The 19,104-nt window shown below is 44.3% G+C and overlaps 1 non-coding gene and 1 pseudogene across 1 annotated transcript; one reads left to right on the forward strand and one right to left on the reverse strand.

Moving 5' to 3' along the window:
- Positions 1–1,548: 1,548 nt before the first annotated feature.
- LOC110286379 (osteoclast-stimulating factor 1 pseudogene) lies at positions 1,549–2,325 on the forward strand (annotated as a pseudogene).
- A 12,196-nt stretch (positions 2,326–14,521) lies between these two features.
- On the reverse strand, positions 14,522–14,628 carry LOC115030145 (U6 spliceosomal RNA). Its single transcript, XR_003835770.1, has one exon. It is a non-coding gene; the product is annotated as a U6 spliceosomal RNA (small nuclear RNA).
- Between the last annotated feature and the right edge of the window lie 4,476 nt (positions 14,629–19,104).

The following is a 19,104-nucleotide window of genomic DNA, read 5'->3' on the forward strand; positions in this document are numbered from 1 at the left end:
TTTTCTTTATTTACATTTCAAATGTTATCCCCTTTCCTAGTTTCCCCTGCAAAAATCCCCTGTCCCCTCCCCCTCTCCAACCCACCTGCTTCTGCTTCCCTGTCTTGGCCTTCCCCTGTACTAGGACATAGAGCCTTCACAGGACTATTGATGACCGACTAGGCCATCCTCGGCTACATATGCAGCTAGAGCCATGATTCTCACCATGTGTACTCTTTAGTCTCTGAGAGCTCTGGGGGTACTGGTTAGTTCATATTGTCCCTCCTATGGAAGTGCAAAACCCTTCAGCTCCTTGGGTACTTTCTCTAGCTCCTTCACTGGGGACCCTGTGCTCTGTACAATGGATGGCTGTGAGCATCTACTTTCATATTTGTCAGGCACTGGCAGAGCATCTCAGGAGACAGCTTTATCAGGCTCCTGTCAGCAAGCACTTGTTGGCATCCACAATAGTGTCTGGGTTTTGACCCTTCTTAGAAGGGGGAACAAAATCCCCATGGAAGGAGTTACAGAGACAAAGTTCAGAGCAGAGACTGAAGGAATGATCACCCAGAGACTGCCCCACCTGGGGATCCATCCCATAAACAACCACCAAACCCAGACACTATTGCAGATGGTGTGTTTTCTTATTTCAGAGCAGTACATGTCGTGGTATGCAATAGGCTATACCTGCAATTCCAGCACTCCAGAGCTGAGGCAGAGGATAGGAAGATACTGGCCAGCTTGGGCTATGTAGATAACTCCAAGTCACCCCAAAACTTTGACTACACAGTGAGACATTATTTCTAAAAAGTCAAAACCCAAGTGAAAATGAACATTTCTTTATTTTTATTTTTATAAAACCCTTATAATGCGATTTTTATGGTTTTCTATATACAGGCTTCTCCCTTTTCAGCTCATTTCATTTCAAGGCATTGTTATTGTTGTTTTTGATATGGATTGTCACATAGTCCAGGATTGTCTTGAATTTTCTATAGAACTAAAGATGTCATTCAATTTTTAATATCCTGGCTCCACCATATCAGCCTATAAGGCACTTTATTTTATGATTTTTGAATATTTATTTTATTACTTTAAGTTTTAGGTCTGGAGAGATGGATCAGCTATTAAAGGCTAGGCTCACAACCAAAAATATTTTAAATTATATGCTTGTGTGTGTGTGAGGCATTGGGCTGCCTGGAGCTACAGGTGGTTGTAAGCCACCTGGTGGTAGGTGCAAGGAACTGAATTTGGGTCCTCTGAAAGAATAGCATTGATTTTAATCTCTGGTCTCTCTCCGGTCCCCTACGAAGCTTTTTTTTTTTTTTTTTTTTTTTCTGCTTTATAGTGTAGTAGTTTGGGGGAAGGGTTGCGGGTGTGAATAGTTCTAATACAGAAGACTCCTGTATTTGGTTTGTAAGTGTCTTTGGTTTTCTATGTATATAGCTATGCACAATCAAATTGAAATAGGGAGTAGAGAGTTATGAATGCTTGCTCTTGCAGAGGACCCAGTATCCATAAGGTGGAGTATATCCTCCACTTCTGGAGGCTCTTGAGTCCTGTTTGGCCTTCATGTGCACCAAGCATGCAAGCGATCAACTGGTACAGAATTCACATTTTAAAAAGAAATAGGTAGCCACTCAGCAGTTCCAGTGTCCCACACTGGTTGCGTGTGGGTCTGGAGCAGCTGTGGCCAGATGCAGACTTGGCACCCAGTTCCATAGAGATTGTGTGGTTCCTGAGGACAAGGGTGTCTGCTCAACACAGTGCTAAATCCAAGCCACCTCCTATACCAGTCAAACCAGGGCAAAAAGTTAAAGTCTTCAGAGTTCTGAATACTTTTGAACCCCAAATTCCAAATGAATTGTACTTTGAGGTAGGAGTTTGTATTTAGGGACGGAGATACTATCTCCATCTCTGACGGGAATAACTCCAGATGGTAGCGAGACCTGCAAAGGCAGGCAGGATCCATTGACAATCCATTGCATGAAGCTGCAGAAAGACTTTAGCTTGTTGAGAGTGTGCTTGGACAATCATGTGGGTGTGGACAGTTTCCACAAAGTCACTGAAGACACTGCCCTGTATTGGGCCTGACACAGGGGACACAGAGATACAGATGGGAGTGTTGTTTACTCAGCCAAATGTCGAGCTGAACCAACAAAACAAGCCGGGAGGCACAGCTCTGCAAGGGGCTGCCTGGAAGGAGTAGACAGACATTGTCTAGTTGCTATTGGGGAAAGGGTGAAAGGGACAGACTTAAACAATAAGAAGCTGGCCTCTGACTCGGCCACCAATGCTGCCTGTGCATCAGTTATGCAGACAGAAGAATCGGGGGCAGATGGGGTTTGACGTGAAGCTACACTGAGTGCTGCCTTCCCTCCCAACATAAATCTTTATTAATTATTTGGGAATTTCATACAGTGTATCCAGACCACCCTTGCTTTCCATTCCTCCCAGGTCCACTCTCCTACCCTTGCGCTTCCTCACTCCTCAAAATCCCCTGAAGTCCTGTTTCTATTGCCCATATACTCACTGGAGCATGGCCAAACTCTCACAGGTCAGCCCCTTAAAAAAAGGAAGAAACTTGAATTGTGCACTGCCTCTGCCCCCTATTCCTCCTGGAAGGCCACTAACTGTGAAGAACTCACACTGATTCCATCTAGAGCTGCTTTGATTTCTAAACTTCTTTTGTTTTTGCCATTCCAAAACCTTGGTTGGTTTGCCCGTAGATTCTCGATAGCTGTTCTTTTTAGAGTCTGTCTGAAGGGGGCACTGTTACAGCATGATCTGTGATGAGTTAGCACCTATGTAAGGGGATTCTCACCTGTGGCTAGCCAATAAGCAGTGGCTTACTTCTATGTTCATCACAACATAACAAGAACAGATTATTTCTATTTGCCAAGCTAAAGAAATTTTAATAGTTTTTTTTTTTTTTAAATCAGGATTTTGCCTGGTTGGTGGCTCAGTATCTGGGAGCTCCCTGGGGTCCGGGTTAGTTGAGACTGCTGGTCTTTCTATGGGGTTGCCCTCCCCTTTAGCTTCTTTAAACCTTCCCCTAATTCAACCATGGGGGTTCCCAACTTCAGTCCATTGGTTGGGTGTAAGTATCTGCATCTGTCTCAGTCAACTGCTTGTTGGGCCTCTCAGAGGACAGCCATACAAGGCTCCCATCTATAAGCACAATATGGCCTCAGTAATAGTGTCAGGCCTTGGTGCACCCCCCCCCCCCCCCGCAATGAGATGGATTCCAAGTTGGGCTGGTCATTGGACCGCCTTTCCTTCAGTCTCTTCTCCTTTTCTTGTCCCTGCGGTTCTTTTAGACAGGAACAATTCTGCGTCAGAAAGTTTGGCTGTGGGTTAGTAACCAGGTCCCTACACTTGAGGCCCTGTCTATCTACTGGAGGTGGACTCTTTGAGTTCTCTCTCCCCATTGTTGGGCATTTTGGCTAAGGTCACCCCCATTAAGTCCTGAGAGTCACCTCCCGAATCTCTGGTACTTTCTAGAGGGTCCCTCCCACCCCTGAGGTTGCATAGTTCTATTCATTCTCGTGGCCCTCTGGGCTTCTCTTCTGTCCCTCCCCAATATCTGATCCTGTTCCCTCCTCTTTGCCTCTCCTATCCAGGTCCTTCCCTCCCTCTGCCTCCAATGAATACTTACTTCCCCCTTCTAAGTGGGATTGAAACATCCTCACTTGGACCTTTCTACTTGTTACACTTCTTACGGACTGTGGGTTGTATCTTAAGTATTCTTTACTTTTGGCTAATATCCACTTATCTGTGAGTACATACTATGCATGTTCTTTGGGGTCTGGGTTACCTCACTCAGGATGATAATTTCTGGTTCCATCTATTTGCCTGCAAAATTCCTGAAGTCATTGTTTTTAATGGCTGGATAGTATTCCACTGTGTAAATGAACCACATTTTCTGTATCCATTCCTCTGTTGAGGGGCATCTGAGTTCTTTCCAGCTTCTGGCTATTACAAATAACGCTGCTATGAACATGGTGGAGCATGTGTCCTTGTGGTATGGTGGGGAGTCTTTTGGATATATGCCCAGGAATGGTATACCTGGGTCTTCAGGTAGATGTATTTCGAATTTTCTGAGGAACCTTCAGAATGATTTCCAGAGTGGTTGTACCAGTTTGCAATCTCACCAGCAATGGAGGAGTGTTCCTCTTTCTTTACATCCTTGCCAGCACGTGATGAGTTTTTGATCTTAGTCATTCTGATTGGTGTGAAGTGGAATCTGAGGGTCATTTTGATTTGTACTTCTCTGATGGCTAAGGACTTTGAACATTTCTATTTTTTAATTTAATTTAATTATTATCTTTTTAACTGTTTTCTTTTTTATTGGTTATTTTATTTATTTACATTTCCAATGTTATCTACCTTCTTGATTTTCCCTTCGAAAACCTCTTATCCCATCTCCCCTCCCCCTGCTTCTATGAGGGTGCTCCCCCACCCGCCCACCCACTTATGCCTCCCCACCCTGGCATTCCTCTAGGCTGGGGCATCGAGTCCTCACAGGACCAAGGGGCTCCCCTCCCATTGATGTCAATAAGGCCATCCTCTGCTACATATGTAGCTGGAGCCATGGGTACTCTTTGGTTGGCAGCTTAGTCCCTGGGAATTCTGGGTGGTCTGGTTGGTTCATATTGTTCTTCCTATGGGGTTGCAAACCCCTTCAGCTCCTTGGATCCTTTCTCTAACTCCTCCATTGGGGACCCTGTGCTCAGTCCAATGGTTGGCTGCAAGCATCCACCTTTGTATTTGTCAGGCTCTGGCAGAGCCTCTCAGGAGACAGTTATATCAGGCTCCTGTCAGCAAGCACTTCTTGGCATTGGCAATAGTGTCTGGGTTTGGTGGTTGCATATGGGATGGGTTCCCAGGTGGGGCAGTCTCTGGGATGGCCTTTCCTTCAGTCTCTGCTCTACTCTTTGTCCCTATATTTCCTTTCTTAGCCATTTGAGATTCTTCTGTTATGAATTCTTTGTTTAGCTTTTTACCCCATTTTTTAAAATTTATTTTATTAGGTATTTTCCTCGTTTACATTTTCATGCTATCCCAAAAGTCCCCCATACCCACCCCCCCAATCCCCTACCCACCCACTCCCCCTTTTTGGCCCTGGGGTTCCCCTGTACTGGGCATATAAAGTTTGCAAGTCCAATGGGCCTCTCTTTGCAGTGATGGCCGACTAGGCCATCTTTTGATACATATGCAGCTAGAGACAAGAGCTCCAGGGTCCTGGTTAGTTCATATTGTTGTTCCACCTATAGGGTTGCAGTTCCCTTTAGCTCCTTGGGTAATTTCTCTAGCTCCTCCATTGGGGGCCGTGTGATCCATCCAATAGCTGACTGTGAACATCCACTCCTGTGTTTGCTAGGCCCCTGCATAGTCTCACAAGAGACAGCTATATCTGGGTCCTTTCAGCAAAATCTTGCTAGTGTATGCAATGGTGTCAGCGTTTGGAAGCTGATTATGGGATGGATCCCTGCATATGGCAATCTCTAGATGGTCCATCCTTTCGTCACAGCTCCAAATTTTGTCTCTGTAACTCCTTCCATGGGTGTTTTGTTCCCATTTCTAAGAAGGGGCAAAGTGTCCACACTTTGGTCTTCGTTCTTCTTGAATTTCATGTGTTTAGCAAATTGTATCTTATATCTTGGGTATCCTAAGTTTCTGGGCTAATATCCACTTATCGGTGAGTACATATTGTGCGAGTTCCTTTGTGATTGGGTTACCTCACTCAGGATGATGCCCTCCAGGTCCATCCATTTGGCTAGGAATTTCATAAATTCATTTTTTTAAATAGCTGAGTAGTACTCCATTGTGTAAATGTACCACATTTTCTGTATCCATTCCTCTGTTGAGGGGCATCTGGGTTCTTTCCAGCTTCTGGCTATTATAAATAAGGCTGCTATGAACATAGTGGAGCATGTGTCCTTCTTACCGGTTGGGACATCTTCTGGATATATGCCCAGGAGAGGTATTGTGTCTTTACCCCATTTTTAAATTGGGTTATTTGGCTCTTTGGAGGTTAACTTCTTGAGTTCTTTATATATTTTGGATATCAACCCTCTATTCGATGCAGGGTTAGTGAAGATATTTTTCCCAGTCTGTAGGTTGGTGATTTGTTCTATTGACGGTGTCCTTTGCTATACAGAAGCTTTTCAGTTTCATGAGGTTCTGTTTATCAATTGTTGATCTTAGAGCCTAAACCATTGGCATTCTATTCAGGGAACTTCCCCCTGTGCCAATACACAGGCTGGTCTAAGGCCCCTGGCATATAGGTAGCAGAGGACTGCCCGGTTTGGCCTCAGTGGGAAAAGATGTGCCTAATCCTGGAGAGACTTGATGCCCCAGGGAAGGGGGAGGCCTGGTGAGGGGGCACCCTCTTGGAGCCAAGGGGGAGTAGGAATGGGATAAGGAACTGGGGGTCGGGCAATAGCTGGCATGAAAATAAATAAAAATTTAAAAAGAGATAGGATAAAATGGTTAAAATGAAGTATAACTATCATTGAGCTGAGCAGAAGGCATGATTGGCTGCTGTCTAGTTGATCACCAAGGCTTGTGCTCAGACAGACTGACATTAATTCAGGCTAGTAAGTGAACTTGATTTGGATACATTCTTAAGTATTTTAACAGAATCTGTACCAGAGATAGCACAAAATCTAGGCTGCTTCTTAAGTGTGAAGTAAATGCATATTGTGTCTGAATAATCCTGGCTACTATAATAAATATTTGTAACCAGTAAAGAACAACAAATTGGGGCTAGAGAGATGGCTCAGCAGTTAAGAGAATTGACTGCTCTTCCAAAGGTCCTGAGTTCAAATTCCAGCAATCACATGGTGGCTCACAACTATCTGAGATCTGACACCCTCTTCTGGTGTGTCTGAAGACAGCTACAGTGTACTCACATATAATAAATAAATCTTTTGGAAAAAAAAAGAACAACAAATCAGAAAGGAATCTTGTACATTAGGGTTCAAAACTATGACCAAATTCTCTGATTAAATCAATAAAACACGTTTAAGGTATCAGAAAAAAATTAGGATAAAAAAGTTCTTTAACTTGGAAGCTGGTATCGGGACTGGGGGAGCAAAGGATGCAGCATGGTGCATCTCAGAGGCCTGCTGACTGGCTACCTTCTCAGGCGTTCCTCCCGGCCGAGGCATGGGCACAGAGTGGCGCCGAAGCCTGCAAGGCCCAGGCAATATGTCGATATTGAGTGATCCCAGACATCAGAGCTCTGTAAGGCGTGCTGATATTGATTGCTTCTTTGTCTCGGGGGATATAAGAAATATAACAGACCTCAAAGGAAAAACAGTGGCTCTTACAAGTAACCGTGGCATAGGAAAGCCACCTTTTCATCCTGGTGCTGACACTCAGCTGGAGTGACAGTATTATCAGAATAAAATCCTGAAAGGAAAAGCAGTTGTTCACTGTAGCAGCAACACAATTGGATACAGTGAATGATGTCATCAAGAAATTGTGACCATTGCTGGGAATACCTAATGCTGAAGAAGAGTATCAACTGTGGTTCTCTTCTTACCAAGAAAAACCACCATGGCTACTCCTGGGTAATAATCAGAAATCTATAGAGGCATTGACTGGTTCAAAAAGTTGTAACTCTAAATTATTAAAGAATTTGTTGTTCTTTTAATTTCTTTAACTTAAGGACTGGGATATTTTTGAGTGGATTTTCAAGGAGAAATGAATAGTATAACAACAAATCAAAATTCTGAACAGAAAATTGTCAGCTATTTGGACAAAAATAAAAATAAAATAAATTAACATTCGCAGGAGGCGAGCACTTTAGCAGTGGGAGATGACAGGCTTCTGTGCTCTCTGACAATGGCCTAGTCACCTGAACCTGTGTGGTAGTGAGGGGGTGCCCCATCCTTGTGGTCCTCTGCTAGGAAGTGCCACGGAGTTCCTCGATACCCACAGCACCATGCCCTCTATTACCTCGCTGTCCATGTGCCCATTATGGTGAAGACTGAGAAATCCTGCCAGCAGAACCTGGCAGAGCAGAGCTCTTCATCTACAGCCCAAACAGTGGAGAGTTCCAGAGACACAAGCCATGAGGAGGCTCTGACCTTGCTCTTCTATCCAGTGTTTTGGTTTTTAGTAGGATTTGATTGCACTTTTCTCTTTCATAGTGTCAGCCCATGCTACAGGCTCTGAGTGTCGACGTTCTGTAATACTGAGAACAGATTCCTAGTCCAAGACTTAGGAGATTTCTAAAATCATTTTCTACCGTGGAATATACAGATAGCATTTCTGAAGCACTTACACATCCAGGGTTCACTGAAGCCATTCAGGATTTCCTAAAGCCATATCATTTAAGAGAACAGAAGCATCTCATAGCCTCTCCTAATAAAGTACTCTTTGTAAAGAAGGCTCTAGTTTGTGTTGTATGTCAACTTCGTGTTTCTTTCCAGAATATCGTGGTGTGGATGATACTGCTTTGGGGCTTTTCCAAAGGACAATCCTGTGTAAATGAACAGAATCATCATATGAAAACCAGGAGATCCATAGATAGGATGTTCAGTAGAGTGGGGTATTGGAAGCCAGGTCATTTTTGGACCTACAGTTACCAAGAAATGACAGTTGAGTACAAAATTGATGGACCTCATCCTGTAAAATGCAAGGGTGAACAGGACACATTTTGGGGATGAGTTGTATTCAAAGTTACAGTGTGTGCTTAGGAGTAGGACATCTCCATCTCCACAGAGTAAATGTGCTGTCTGTCTCCGTTTTGTATCAGCTGGACTTGCCATTCTAGGATTATGAGGCCACTTTGGAAGAGGTGGTGTGGACATCATAATGTGCTTCTAGATCAAAACATTCAGTGTCCTCTAAAGTAATTCACCACGGCCTCTGCTGCTCTTGTTGTGCTGTAATTGCCAAATGTCTAAAGCTTAATGTGCTGTGTTCTGTAAGCATTTTATGCATTTAACACTAACTGTCATAGTTTGATACCAAAATAGTTTTACAGATAAAGTAGTTCCTTACCAACACAAAGTGACTTTATAGCTTTAAGAAATGTGTGTTGAGAAGGGACAAAAATGACATGAAAGAAAAGTAATAGATTATTACCTCTGATTTCCTATTATGCATATCTTATTATCCACTTTCTTGAAAAAAGCATTGCCCTCAGAATTTTCTGTTCTAATGGAATATTCTATAGCTTCGCTGTCTCACATAGTAGATATTAGACACATGCGGTTATTGGGCACCTGCATGCATCCACAAAGTTTCTCTCATGGAGGAAGATAGTTGTCTTTAGTACAGGTTTCCATTCATGTAATAAAACCCCATGACCAAAATCAACTTGTGGAAGATGGGGTTTATTTCAGGGCAGGAGATCAAGGTAGGAACCTGGAGGCAGGAACTGATGCAAAGGCCAAGAAGGAGTACTTGTACTTCAAAGTTTTTTTCAGCCTGTTTTCATATACAACCCAGTACCTCCTGCCCAGGGGTGGCATGGCCCCCAGGTAGCTGGATTCTCTCCCATCCATCATTAATCAACGTACTACACTTCTGTTTACTAGCCTCCTGCAGTGTTGGCTTGATCCACCCTTTTCTTTGTCTCCATGTCTTCTACCCAGCCCACATATCTGCCATCTTTTACATGATGCTCCCACATAAAACACAGTCTGTCTCCAAGGCCTTGAAGATGGGGCCTGGGAGATCAATGACTTAACACTGTCACTGAACTTTGCCATTTCTCTCTTGGGCATTTTTCACCAGCCTGGTGGTGCACTCTAGCATGATCCTCTGTCATAATCACGCTCCCACAGTCACCCCAGTTTCATGGAGTTTATCATTTTGTTGTTGACTGGATTTCTGTACTGTCTCCACTTGAGCCTCTGATGCCATTGTCCCGAGGCCAGCTTTGCACAACCTGACTAACCTGTCCAAAGTCTCCCCAAAAGACATAGTTTCCTGTATCTCTTCAGCTCTGCAAGCCATTAGTCCTGCCCAGACTGTCGCCAGCAGAACGCCTGCTTCCCAGGATACCCTTCGGAGAAGGGAAGTGTGATTGTTTATCAGATGAAATGGAGACCAGACTCTGGATTACCTAAGAGGGCTTTATTTTCAAAAAAATTCCTTAACCTCAAGAAGGCAGCAGAAAAGTTGGTGGGAAAGTGACTTAAAAAACATCTAAGAGCCACCTGGCAAAGAAACTTTCACAAGCCAAGCTAAAGGAGCGCAGGAAGCTTCCAGAAGCTGCACAATACTTCTGCCAGACCATTCCCAAAGGAGTTTAGTCTTGGGGACCACTTGACCTAGCCCAGAGGCACTAGTGCAAGTTAAGACCCACAACTGTCAGACAGGAAAACCATATGAAACCACAACGTAGAAGCAGAACCAGAGAGTGGGGACATGGAAGCTTCCCCCATCTTTCGTTTCCTAAAACTCTTTGTCTTCACTGTATGTCCTTCCTAGTGCAAGAAGATGCTATTCTGTGGAGACTGGGTTTCAGAAAGCAACCTGTCAGTAACAGGCAAGGGAAAGTGTTCTAGGCCAAGCTTCTTCCCAGGTTGGCTCCATGGTTAAGATGTCCTATGTATGGTGTGAATGCTGAGTGTGAGGCTAAGCTGAGCTTAACATAGGAGCACTAGGAGTTTTCAGGGCCGAGGGTGGAAGCTGCTGCCAAGTTGGGCAAGGTTGGGCAGGACGATGACTTCCAAAGCATAGTCTGTTAATGGCCATTTACTTTTCACAGAATTAGCACGATTGTGAACCTAGCATATAAAAAAATTAAGTGGAAACAATTTTGTGAAATAAAAGACACATGGGAGTATTTGAACATTTTAAGAAGAACAAGGAGGAGGAGGAGAAGGCAGATCTTATGGAGGCATTTTCTCACTTGAGAGTTCCTCTCCCCAAAGGACTCTAGTTTGTGTCAAATTGACAGAAAACTATCCAGCACAATATTAGAATACAGGCAACAAGGAGTCACCTCTTCCACAAAACTGAAATAGTGGAACAGCTGCATGCAGTAGTTAGTGGTCGTTGAATTCAGCAACAGAGACATGGAGACCCAATGAATTCCAAAGCTCTGGGACACAACACAGCAAGAGGGAGTGTAATGTGATAGGACTTGTCATCTGGCACCCTGGTTAAGAAGGGGAAATATTGGCAGAAACATTGGCAGAAGTGAAAGTCAGAGGAAACAGAGTTCCAGAAAGCTCTGCTAGTGCAGTAGCTGGCATCACAGCTAGGGAATTTGGGTTCACTCAGCTGGTGATCTTTAGGGCAGGATATGGTACAATTCCCACGTTGAAAAGGCTACTATTATCTGTACTGCTTTGAGGGTCAGAAATCTCTGCATAGTCTCATCTCCAGGATAACCCAGTGACATCAGTGGTTGGTTGACTTCCTCTTGAAACAGTCTCGTCTTCAGGTAGTGACACGAGTATAAAGTGGCTGTCAATTCTGTGCTGTAAGGGATGTGACCCGTGATAGAGACGGATGTAGGACCACTGGTTGCCTGGGTGTGCCAGCCTGGAGGAAACTAGGGTCAGCATTCAGACTGTCCCACCCCCAACACGGAAAGCCTCGACAGTACTTTGGGAGCACTTTGCAACTTTTTTTGTTTTCCCTGTCTTTGGTCTGCACAGCTTAATAATCTCCAGAAAGAATCTCTGTCTGCTGCAAGCCAGATAAATAGAATTTTAACTAGGTTTAGCCACATTCCTTTCGGCCGGATACTAGGCAGTTCTGAAACAGATTAGGAATCGCCACAGTCAACTCTCAAGCGACCTATGGTGAAGCAGTGCCTGGCATGTACCATGCTCGCCTTCCTTCCCTTGCTGATTTACCCACCTTGGCTGGGAAGCATAGTTTCCTTCCCTTCCCTTCCCTTCCCTTCCCTTCCCTTCCCTTCCCTTCCCTTCCCTTCCCTTCCCTTCCCTTCCCTTCCCTTCCCTTCCCTTCCCTTCCCTTCCCTTCCCTTCCCTTCCCTTCCCTTCCCTTCCCTTCCCTTCCCTTCCCTTCCCTCCCCTCCCCTTCCCTTCCCTCCCCTCCCCTCCCCTCCCCTCCCCTCCCCTCCCCTCCCCTCCCCTCCCCTCCCCTCCCCTCCCCTCCCCTCCCCTCCCCTCCCCTCCCCTCCCCTCTCCCCTCCCCTCCGCTCCCCTCTCCCCTCCCCTCCGCTCCCCTCCCCCCTCCCCTCCCCTCCTCTCCTCTCCTTTCCTTCCTCCTCCCTCCCTCCCTCCCCTCCCTTCCTTCCTTCCTTTCTTTTACTTTTTAAAAGATTTTTATTTATTTTCTATATGTGAGTACACTGTCACTGTCTTCAGACACACCAGAAGAGGGCATCAGATTCCATCACAGACGGTTGTGAGTCACCATGTGGTTGCTGGGAATTGAACTCAGAACCTCTGCTCTTAACCGCTGAGCCATCTCTCCAAGCTCAAAGATGTTTTTGTTTTTGTTTTGTTTTGTTTTTTAAAATGTCATCCCCCCATTTTTTGTCTATTTTATTTTATTTTTATCCCTTTCTGTCATTCTCCTGCTTTTGTATTTAAATCTTTTCTGCGGTGTTACAGACCAAGCCTAGGACCTTCTGTGCACCGAACAGGCTTTTTTCTAACGAGGTATATACTACTAGCTCACTAGAGAGGAATTATAGCAAACTCTATACTCAACCCATTTCTACTCAAACATTGGTAGATACTTCAGCTTAAATAATAGGAAGGCAAACTCCCTCCGTCATGGATTCTTTTACAGGTAAGGTCAACTATGAGGAAATTAGGTACAACTGTAAAGCAGAAATCAATGTAAAGCAACAGAAAGAAATTGCACACTTTTTTTTTCAGTGATACCTTAAATTCCTTTTCCAAAGATTTTAAATTAGCATATGTTAATTATATATAACAGTGTTGAACTATGGGACAGTTTACATTTGTTATTTCTTTTCTTGTTTTTTTTGTTTGTTTGTTTCTTTGAGCTTCTCTGTGTATCCCTGGCTGTCCTGGAGCTTGCTCTGTAGACCAGGGTGGCCTTGAACTCAGAGATCTACCTGCTTCCACCTCCTGAGTGCTGAGATTCAAAGCAAGTACCTGCAAGGCCATCCTCACTTTACATTTTTTTTATGTTTTGTCAATTTATTACATAAAAATTTAGCAGTATAATATATTGACTTTTTAAAATTTATTAAATTATTTTTATTAGGTATTTTCTTCATTTACATTTCAAATGCTATCCCAAAAGTCCCCCATACCCCTCCCCACTACCTACCCACTTCTTGGCCCTGGCATTCCCCTGTACTGAGACATATAAACTTTGCAAGACCAAGGGGCCTCTCTTTCCACTGATGGCCGACTAGGCCATCTTCTGCTACATATGCAGCTAGAGACACAAGCTCCGGGGGGTACCAGTTAGTTCATATTGTTGTTCCACCTATAGGATTGCAGACCCCTTTAGCTCCTTGGGTACTTTCTCTAGCTCCTCCATTGGGGGCCCTGTGTTCCATCCAATAGCTGACTGTGAGCATCAACTTCTGTGTTTGCCAGGCACCGGCATAGCCTCACCAGAGACAGTTATATCAGGGCCCTTTCAGCAAAATCTTGCTGGTGTATGCAATGGTGTCTGCGTTTGGAGGCTGATTATGGGATGGATCCCCGGGTATGGCAGTCTCTAGATGGTCCATCCTTTCGTCTCAGCTCCAAACTTTGTCTCTGTAACTCCTTCCATGGGTGTTTTGTTCCCAATTCTAAGAAGGGGCAAAGTGACCACACTTTAGTCTTCTTTCTTCTCAAGTTTCATGTGTTTTGCAACTTGTATCTTGGGTATTCTAAGTTTCTGGGCTAATATCCACTTATCAGTGAGTATATATCATGTGAGTTCTTTTGTGATTGGGTTACCTCACTCAGGATGATATCCTCCAGGTACATCCATTTGCCTAGGAATTTCATAAATTCATTGTTTTTAATAGCTGAGTAGTACTCCATTGTGTAAATGTACCACATTTTCTGTATCCATTCCTCTGTTGAGGGGCATCTGGGTTCTTTCCAGCTTCTGGCTGTTATAAATAAGGCTGCTATGAACGTAGGGGAGCATGTGTCCTTATTACCAGTTTACATTATACTTTACATTTTTTAAAACAAAAATATTTTAAGTTTTTATTCTTTAAAAAAATCCAAACATGTATTTTCCAAAAATACACCATGATTAGCTTAGAAAAGTGGGTACCTATCAACAAAGTATTTTCTTTTAACAGAAATTTACCCTTATAGTATCTAAACACTAAAGATTTTTTTAAGTCAGAATCTAGCGTAAGTCTAGGAAATTTATTCCTACTGCACGCTCTTCTCCTCTGCATTACTCCTGTTTGGTGACATTTGATCTAGTGTAATTTCAAACTCTGACATCTTTTAGCACCATTTTGACAAGGTCATCAAATCCTAGAAGTGTACCATTAATTTCTTTCTCACTTTTCATCACAGTGTGAGTTCTTGATCCTGTACACACATCCACAAGCTCTAGTGGCAAGAACAGCCATAAGTTAGTGGTTGAGTTAGCCACCATGGCCATTCCAGAAGCCCACTTCACAAGTGTGTCTGTCATCCTCACATAGGGATCATGTCATTCTTCTCTGTGTTATTCAAGTTTTAGCATATGTGCCGCCCAAGCAGGCTCAAATTGTACATTTTTGTTTCTTTGCTTGTTTGAAATACATTCTGGTTGGGCTTGAACTTGCAGAGATCTGCCGGTTGCTGCTTCTCCACTGCTGGCATTAAAGATGTGCACTACTGAGCTTGGCTCAGATTACACACCTTCTGATTGCACTATATTTGTGTGGGCATTTCCCTTGGCTAAACCTGTATCCCATAAAATTGTATTGTTGACAAGAGTAGATATATGTGCCAGGATGGTGTCTGGGATTCAGGCTCCAGACTTCCTACTTTGCATAGGAATATTTGTGTGTGTGTGTGTGTGTGTGTGTGTGTGTGTGTGTGTATCATCAGAAGACAAGTGCTTAAATCCTTCACTATAACTGGTGCATTTTGTATCAGAAACTCAATTATCAATGCCAATATCAATAGTCTTTGGAAACTCCTATTACCTATTAGAGGCTTCCACTTCTCTAATTAAAGAACTCATAGAGGGTACACCCCACAAGCACTGTTGTACTTGCTTGAGTAATGAGAATATATCCATTCTTGCAAGACCTACATAGAAAGTGGTCTTGTAGACTCCAGAATGGTGCATATTATTTCCAAATCTCTAATCACAATCAAAGATGCCATGATGAATTATACTAGAATACCCAGATAGGAATCATTTCAGCATTATATAACAAACCAATATCCCAGATATATTGTCTAGGAGAAAAACACTTACTCAGAAGTCGGCCACATAAGATCGGAAATGGGAGCTCAGCTGGTGCAGAGTTCAACACGTAAACACCAGAAATAAGAAAAAGAAAGCAATGTGGAAATTCTTAATGTTTACTCTTCTCTAGTAAACGACTTGAAATATGTTGAAGCAGTTGAAGTACCTGATACAATTTTCAAAAGAATGATTATTTTTAAACTAATTGAAACCCGAGAAAGTATGTATATGTAGGTTAATGAAGTAAGGAGGAAAAGGCAGGGTATGAATGAGGAATTCATCAAAGAGAAAGATATTGACAGAAATCTTGGAAATAAAGAACTCATTAAGTCACATGAGAAATTCAGTTTAGGGGCTGGCAAGACAGTTGAGTAGATAAAAAGCACTTGCTGTAAACTCTGGAAACTCGAGGTGGATTCTCAGAACCCACATAGGGGTAGAAAGGAGAATGGAGTCCTAGAGTTACCTTCGAACCTCCACATTCCTGTTCTGCTATGCGTGTGCACCACTGTACAGGCCCCAGGCGTGAGCAACCCTTACGTAGGGCCAGTCAGGCAGGTCCGTGCTAGAAGCAAGCCCAAGATGACCACCAGATTGGTACCATGGGGAATGGGCAGGGATAGCCTGAAATGATCATCTCTTGGGAACCTTATAGGCCCCAGGTGGGGCAGATCATGCTCAAGATGACCCCTGTCTGGTGCCATAATGCATGAGCGGGCAATAGCATTCCTGAGGGTGTGAGCATGGGAGAGCTGTCCCCACCACTTGTCTGCCCTGGGACAGCATCAGTGTGGGTGAGGGAGAGATGCGCTCCCTTCTCACTTACAGCAGGCAAAAAAGCTGGCCCTGGGATCATGAGAGCAGGGTAGCAGGCCCTGCACTTCACATGGGCAGCACAGTAGAACTGGCCCTGGAAATGGGGTTTGAAGGTAAGCTGGTCCCCACCGGTGTGAGAGCAGGAGAGCTATGCCTGCCTCTTCTATGCTATGTAGTGGTGCAGAGCAGGGAGAGCTGCCCTCCTCCCGCCTATGGCAGATGGGAGACTGGCCCTGATGAGGTCATAAGACTGGGAGGACTGGCCATGGCTCGATCTCTCCAGATGCACCATTTGGAAGAGCAGTCTCTCGACCTCTCCTGAGCAGCAAGTTAGAGATAGCTCTGGTTTAAAGGATGTTTCTGGGGAAACGGCCCTAAGGGCCTGACAGTTAGAAAGCCTGTGGGCTGAACTCAAGTACTTCTGAGGCCCAGATCCTGGGTTTTGAGGTAGCCCACCCCAACATTGACCCCGTCAATGAACTGCTGCACTGAATGAAGAAGGGATAGGTCCTACAGATTCAAAACTACTGGATCTCTATGACACAGGTCAACAACAGGATAACTGAGAGGCATCTCAGTGAGGTTCCAGTCTCCATAGAGAAGCAGAAGCCAGAGGCTTCAAGCCAGACCAGTGACTCATTGCAATGAGCATTTGCAAGCAGAGTATGGATACAAGGGTATACTGTGGGACACACTGTGATAGCTACAACTTCCACAATGAGATTTTGCTTTCTCTGTTGAGGGGGGATTGCAAGGGTGGGGAGTGGGTGCGAGGAGATGGGGAGACGAGTAGGATTGAGGTGCGTGATGTGAAATTCACAACCAATTAAAAGGTTTTTGAAGAGTTATTTATTTATTTTATGGATATGAGTACACTGTAGCTGTACAGATGGTTGTGAGCCTTCATGTGGTTGTTGGGAATTGAATTTAGGACCTCTGCTTGCTCCGTTACAGTTAGTCCCGCTTGCTCCTGCCCAAAGATTTATTTGTTGTTATACATAAGTACACTATAGCTATCTTCAGACGCACCAGAAGAGGGCCTCAGATCTCATTACAGGTGGTTGTGAGCCACCATGTGATTGCTGGGATTTGAACTCAGGACGTATGGAAGAGCAGTCAGTGCTCTTATCCGCTGAGCCATCTTGCCAGCCCAAACATTTTTTTCTTTTCCTTTTTCTGTTTCTTTTTCTGTTTCTTTTTCTGTTTCTTTTTCTTTTTCTTTTTCTCTTTCTTTCTTTCTTTCTTTCTTTCTTTCTTTCTTTCTTTCTTTCTTTCTTTCTTTCTTTCTTTCTTTCTTTCTTTCTTTCTTTCTTCTTCTTCTTCTTCTTCTTCTTCTTCTTCTTCTTCTTCTTCTTCTTCTTCTTCTTCTTCTTTTTTTTTTTGGTCTTTAGAGATTAGAGACAGGGTTTCTCTGTGTAGCCCTGGAACTCTGTAGACCAGGCTGGCCTTGAACTTAGAAATCTACCTGTCTCTACGGTTTCTTTTTTTTAATTAATCATTCCATTTGTTTATATCTGAAATGATAACTCACTTCCCAGTTTCCCCCTTCACTGACCCCCCCATCCCTCATCCCCCCTCTCCCCCATCCCCTTTGCCTCTATGAGAGTACTCTCCCACCCACTCACACTCTCCTGCCCCACCGCTCCACCATCCCCCTATACTGGGGCATCAAACCTCCACAAGACCAAGGGCCTCTCTTCCCATTGATGTCAGACAAGGCCATCCTCTGCTACATATGTATCTGGAGCCATGGATCCCTCCCAGTACACTCCTTGGTTGGTGGTCTAGTCCCTGGGAGTTCTGGGTGGTTGCAATGTTCTTCCTATGGGGTTGCAATCCCCCCCCTGCTCCAGTCCTTCCTCCAGCTCCCCTACCAGGTTCCCTGAGCTCAGTCTGATGGTTGGCTCCAAACATCCACATCTGCATTGGTCAGTTGCTGGCGGATCCTACCAAGGATAGAACCTGTAGAGACCACTGCCAGTAGATAGGCACGGGCCCCCAGTCGAGGGTTGGGACCACCCACCCATCTCAAAATTTCCTTCAGTCTTTGCTCAATTTTTTTTTTGTCCCGGTTCTTCCCTTGGACAAGAATATTTCTGGATTAAAAGCTTTGAGATAGGTGGATGGCCCCATCACTAGACCAGGGGCCACGCCTATCTACTGGTGGTAGTCTCTACAGGCTCTATCTCCCCTTTCTCTGTGCATTTCGGCTAAAGTCATATCCACTGGGTCCTGGGAGTCTCTCGTTTCCCTGGAGTCTGGGACCTCCAGTGGCTATCCCCTCCTCATCCCTCACTGCTACATATTGTTATTTGATTTCCTGACCCTCTGTACCTCTCTCTGTTCCTTCCAGTACCTGATACTCCCCCCTTGTTTCCTCCTGCTCCTCTCTCCCTTCCAGGTCCCCCCCTCCACCTACCATGATCATCCTGTTCCCCCATCAATGCAGGACTGAAGCATCCACACCTTGGTCTTCCTTCCTCCTAAGCTCCATATGGCCTGTGGGTTGCATCATGGGCACTGTGAGCTTTTGGGCTAATATCCACTTATTAGTGAGTACATACCATGGGTATTCTTTTGTGTCTGGGTTACCTCACTCAGGATGATATATATATATATATATATATATATATACATATATATATATACACACACACACATACATATATATATATATATAATTTTCTTTTTCTTTTTTATTGGATATTTTATTTGTTTACATTTCAAATGTTACCTCCTTTCCCAGTTCCCCTCCAGAAACCCCCTATTCTATCCTCCTTCTGCTTGCTTTGATGAGCGTGCTCACCACACGCTCACCTACTCCTGCCTTCCCACCCTGGAATTCCCCTAAACTGGGACATTGAGCCTTCACTGGACCAAGGGCCTCTCCTCCCATAGATGTCCGACAAAGCCATCCTCTGTTACATATGCAGTTGGAGCCATGGGACCCTCCATGTGTACTCT

This window comes from Mus caroli, unplaced genomic scaffold (genome assembly GCF_978045245.1).
Source record: "Mus caroli unplaced genomic scaffold, Mus_caroli_1 scaffold_5, whole genome shotgun sequence".
NCBI classification, from domain to species: Eukaryota; Metazoa; Chordata; class Mammalia; order Rodentia; family Muridae; genus Mus; species Mus caroli.